Here is a 5,977-nt window from a genome sequence, read left to right on the forward strand (position 1 = left end):
ATCTTTCTTTTCCATAAGATATTTAATAGCAGCATGATCAGTGTGAATAGTAACTTTGGAATCAACAATATAAGGTCTAAACTTATCACATGCAAACACAACTGCTAAGAACTCTTTTTCAGTAGTAGCATAATTTCTCTGGGCAGTATCAAGAGTCTTACTAGCATACTGGATAACATTCAATTTCTTATCGACTCTTTGCCCTAAAACAGCACCTACAGCATAATCACTAGCATCGCACATAATTTCAAAAGGTAAATTCCAATCAGGTGGCTGAACAATAGGTGCAGTGATCAAAGCTTTCTTAAGTGTTTCAAATGCTTCTACACAATCATCATCAAAGACAAAAGGAATATCTTTTTGCAATAAATTAGTCAGAGGCCTAGAGATTTTAGAAAAGTCCTTAATGAACCTCCTATAAAAACCGGCATGACCAAGGAAACTTCTTATACCTTTTATGTCCTTGGGACATGGCATCTTTTCAATAGCATCAACTTTGGCTTTATCAACTTCAATACCTCTCTCGGAGATCTTGTGCCCCAAGACAATGCCTTCATTAACCATAAAGTGACACTTTTCCCAATTCAGGACGAGACTAGTGTCTTCGCATCTCTGCAAAACTCGATCAAGGTTGCTCAAACAATCATCAAAAGAGGATCCATAGACGGAGAAGTCATCCATGAATACCTCACAAATCTTTTCACAAAAATCAGAAAATATAGCCATCATGCATCTTTGAAAGGTAGCAGGTGCATTACATAAACCAAAAGGCATACGTCTATAAGCAAAGGTACCAAAAGGGCAAGTAAAAAAAGTAGTTTTAGATTGATCCCCCGCTGATACAGGTATCTGTGAGAAACCAGAATAACCATCTAGAAAGCAAAAATGTGTGTGTTTGGATAGCCTTTCTAGCATTTGATCAATAAAAGGTAAAGGGTAATGATCTTTCTTAGTAGCTTTATTTAACTTACAAAAATCAATTACCATCCTATAACATGTAATAATTCTTTGCGGGATCAATTCATCTTTATCATTAGGGACAACGGTAATACCTCTCTTTTTAGGGACACAATGGACATGGCTTACCCATTCACTATCAGCAACGGGATAAATAATACCTGCCTCAAGGAGCTTTAGTATCTCCTTTCTTACCACTTCCTTCATTTTGGGATTTAATCGTCTTTGAGGATCTCTAACTAGTTTGGCATCTTTCTCCACTGAAAATTTGTGTTGACATAATGTGGGACTAATGCCCTTAAGATCGTCCAGAGTATATCCAATAGCAGCTCTGTGCTTCTTTAGAGTTTTCAATAATCTTTCTTCTTCTTTCTCTGAAAGGTTAGCACTAATAATAACGGGATATATTTCTTTTTCATCAAGATAAGCATACTTAAGATTATCAGGTGATGGTTTGAGTTCAAACACGGGATCACCCTTGGGTGGAGGAGGATCCCCAAGAATTTCAACGGGAAGGTTATGTTTCAGCATAGGTTCTTGTTTAAGGAACACTTCATCTATTTCTTCCCTTTCCTTCATAAACATATCGTTTTCATGGTCTATCAAATATTGTTCTAACGGATCAGTTGGAGGAACAGCAATGGAAGCAAGACCAATAATTTCATCCTTACTAGGTGGTTCCCTTTCACGAGGTTGTCTACTAAACTTAGCAAAATTGAACTCATGAGACATACCATCTATGGCAACAGTGACGACCTTCCTTTTACAATTAATCTTAGCACTAGCAGTATTCAAGAAGGGTCTACCAAAAATAATGGGACAAAAATCATCTTGTGGGGAAGCAAGAACAAGAAAATCAGCAGGGTATTTAATCTTCCTACACAAGACTTCAACATCTCTAACAATCCCAATAGGTTTAATGGTGTCCCTATTAGCAAGCTTAATAGTAACATCAATATCTTCTAATTCTACAGGTGCAATATCGTGCATAATTTCTTTATAAAGATCATAAGGCATCGCACTAGCACTAGAACCCATATCACATAAGCCATGATAACAATGATCTCCTATTTTAACAGAAATAACGGGCATGCCTACAACAGGTCTACGTGTCTTAGTATCGGGTCTAGCAATATTAGCAGTTTCACCCAAGAAAGAGATAACATGCTCATCTAAGTCCTCATCCAAGAGATCTTTAATCATAGCAATACCAGGTTCAACATTGATTTGCTCAGGAGGAGTATAAGTCGTAGTATTACTCTTCCAAACAACAGTCGAAGCCTTAGAATGATCTTTTGTCCTAACAGGAAAAGGAGGTTTTTCAACATAAGCGGTAGGAATAATAGGATCACTATATGTAATAGTCTTTTCTTCGACTGTAATAGGTGCAACTACTTTAACTTCAACAGGAGGATTATATTTAAACCACTTCTCTTTAGGGAGATCAACTTGAGTAGCAAAAGTTTCACAAAAAGTAGCTACTATCTCAGAGTCAAGTCCATACTTAGAGCTAAATCCACGGAAAGCATCGGTATCCATAAAAGATTTAACACAATCGAACTTAGGTGTCATACCTGACTCCTTACCATCGTCAAAACCCCAATCTTCAGAGTTACGTTTAATTCTTTCCAATAAGTCCCATTTGAAATCAATAGTCTTCAGCATATAGGAACCAGCACAGGAAGTATCGAGCAAGTTTCCATTATCAAGAGAAAGCCGAGCATAAAAATTCTGAATAATCATTTCCCGAGAGAGCTCATGATTGGGGCATGAATACAACATTGACTTAAGCCTCCCCCAAGCTTGAGCAATGCTTTCTCCTTCGCGAGGCCATAAATTATATATGTAATTACGATCACGATGAACAAGATGCATAGGATAGAACTTCTGGTGAAATTCCAACTTCAATCGCTTATAATTCCAAGATCTCGTATCATCACATAGCCTATACCATGTCATTGCATCTCCCTTCAAAGATAAAGGGAAGACCTTCCTTTTGAAAACATCATCGGGAATACCTGCAAGCTTAAATAATCCACAAACTTCATCCACAAAGATAAGGTGTAAGTCGGGATGCAATGTTCCGTCTCCTGCAAAAGGATTAGCTAGCAGTTTTTCTATCATACCCGAAGGAATCTCAAAGTGAATATTTTCATAAAGTTCAGTAGGTTGAGGAGCATCTCTTTGCTCTTCTGGTTGGGGTGAAGATACCCCAAACAAGCCCCTCAAAGGATTAGTTTCCATAGTGACAAGTAACAGAAAATTTCAGCACACTATATAAATGTTTCCTTACCAAGTTCCACTCACCAAGAGCGCTACACTCCCCGGCAACGGCGCCAGAAAAGAGTCTTGATGACCCACAAGTATAGGGGATCTATCGTAGTCCTTTCGATAAGTAAGAGTGTCGAACCCAACGAGGAGCAGAAGGAAATGATAAGCGGTTTTCAGTAAGGTTTTCTCTGCAAGCACTGAAATAGTAGGTGATAGATAGTTTTGTGATAAGATAAATAGTAACGAGCAAAAAGTAAATAAAGTAAATAAAGTGCAGCAAGGTGGCCCAATCCTTTATGTAGCAAAGGATAAGCCTGGACAAATTCTAATAATGAAGAAGGAGCTCCCGAGGACACATTGGGAATTATCGTCAAGCTAGTTTTCATCACGTTCATAAGATTCGCGTTCGGTACTTTGATAATTTGATATGTGGGTGGACCGGCACTTGGGTACTGCCCTAACATGGACAAGCATCCCACTTATGATTAACCCCTATTGCAAGCATCCGCAACTACAAAAAGGAGTATTAAGGTAAACCTAACCACAACATTAAACATATGGGTCCATATCAACCCCTAACGAAGCAACGCATAAACTAGGGTTTAAGCTTCTGTCACTCTAGCAACCCATCATCTACTTATTACTTCCCTATGCCTTCCTCTAGGCCCAAATAATGGTGAAGTGTCATGTAGTCGACGTTCACATAACACCACTAGAGGAAAGACAACATACATCTCATCAAAATATCGAACGAATACCAAATTCAAATGACTACTAATAGCAAGACTTCACCCATGTCCTCAGGAACAAATGTAACTACTCACAAAGCATATCCATGTTCATCATCAGAGGAGTAATAATATGCATAAAGGATCTGAACATATGATCTTCCACCAAGTAAACCAAATAGCATCAACTACAAGGAGTAATCAACACTACTAGCAACCCACAGGTACCAATTTGTGGTTTTGATACAAGATTGGATACAAGAGATGAACTAGGGTTTTGAGAGGAGATGGTGCTGGTGAAGATGTTGATGGAGATTAACCCCCTCTCGATGAGAGGATCGTTGGTGATGTCGTTGGTAATGATTTCCCCCTCCCGGAGGGAAGTGGCCCGGGCAGAATAGCTCCGCTAGAGCCCTAGATTGATTCCGCCAAGGTTCCTCCTCGTGGTGGCGGAGTTTCGTCCCGTAAGCTTGCCCACGATTTTTTCCAGGGGAAAAGTGATGATATAGCAGGAGATGGACGCCAGAGGCCCACCAGGGGGCCCAGGAGATAGGGGGCCGCGCCCTGGGGGGGCGCGCCCCCTATCTCCTGGACAAGGTGTGGGCCCCCTGGCCTATTTCTTTCGCCCATAAATTCTTATTAATTCCAAAAGGTTGTTTCGTGGAGTCTCAGGACTTTTGGAGTTGTGCAAAATAGGTTTCCAACATTTGCTCCTTTTCCAGCCAGAATTCCAGCTGCCGGCATTCCCCCTCTTCATGGTAAACCTTGTAAAATAAGAGAGAATAGCCATAAGTATTGAGATATAATGTGTAATAACAGCCCATAATGCAATAAATATTGATATAAAAGCATGATGCAAAATGGACGTATCATCGAAGCATATAACATTAACATTATGCTCCTCTTAATATTTCTTATAAAAATAAGGAAAGCGGAGCACATACTTTGTGACTCGTTAAGCCGCTCGTTCACAAGCGTGATGTCGGCGTCCACAATTTCAATCTGTTGCCTCAGTTCGGCGACTTCAGTGGTCCGGTCTGCCGCCGTACCCTTAGCCACCTGCGCATGAATGCAGTGCGATCATTACTTAAGAGTGTGATCCTCCGTTTGCCGCCTAGGGCTGGCAACCAGAGTCTCAGGGGCAACTATCTATACGGAGCACACCTAGCGTGTGCGGTACAACCAAAAAATTATGTATTTCATTATGTACCTCAAAGCCTTTGAGCAGGCTCGTAAAAGCTTCATTCAACCCGCTCGTGGCAGATGAAATCTTCTCAAGCACCGTGCCCATTAACGAACAGTGATCCTCCAAGAGAGCAGCTCTCTCTAGAAGGCCTGTCAACGTGTCCGGTCGGTCGTCGGACTGTGCTGGACCCTTCTTATTGCCCCCCGTGGGAGCCGAACGCTCCGGGCTCAGGGCAGCCGAAGTATTAGCTTCTGGCCTTGGCAAATCTGGACTCCTCCGTGACGACACATCGGGGTCGCCCGCCCCATGAGGCGGAGAGGCAGGTGGAGTTTCACTCTCCATCATCTCCGGAAGAAGATCCCCCGAAGACGAACTCTGTCGAGAAGAGCTACTAGCCGGACTGCAAAGAATGGATCCTGGTTATTGTTCTCGAAGGAGGAAGCAGTAGCTTTGTATTTACGATTAACTTACTGCGCGGCTGAGGGCTGGCCCGTTTGCGGGCTGGGCGCGGTGAGGACGCCCTCCGGGGTAGGGCCCCCTGGTGAAGTTTTCTTCCCTCGTCTAGGCACCTCCGTCTCCAAGTCTTCGGAGGCGTCCCTCTTCTTCCCGCGGGAGAGGAGACCGTAGATTCCCCTCCCTGACTATCCTCCTTCATGGAGATGGTAATTCCCCCGGTTTGGATGCGCAATGTGTGAAGCTCTGCTTCTCTGTTCTTCCCTTCGTCTTTCCCCGAAGGCACTTGACTTAGCACACGACTAAGCATCCTGGCTATGGCAGGACTAGGCGAGCCTTCGGGAAGCGGTGCCGGACACCTGATTCTCTTCGCCTTGCTGAG

Source organism: Triticum aestivum, chromosome 7B (genome assembly GCF_018294505.1).
Source record: "Triticum aestivum cultivar Chinese Spring chromosome 7B, IWGSC CS RefSeq v2.1, whole genome shotgun sequence".
Taxonomy (NCBI): domain Eukaryota; kingdom Viridiplantae; phylum Streptophyta; class Magnoliopsida; order Poales; family Poaceae; genus Triticum; species Triticum aestivum.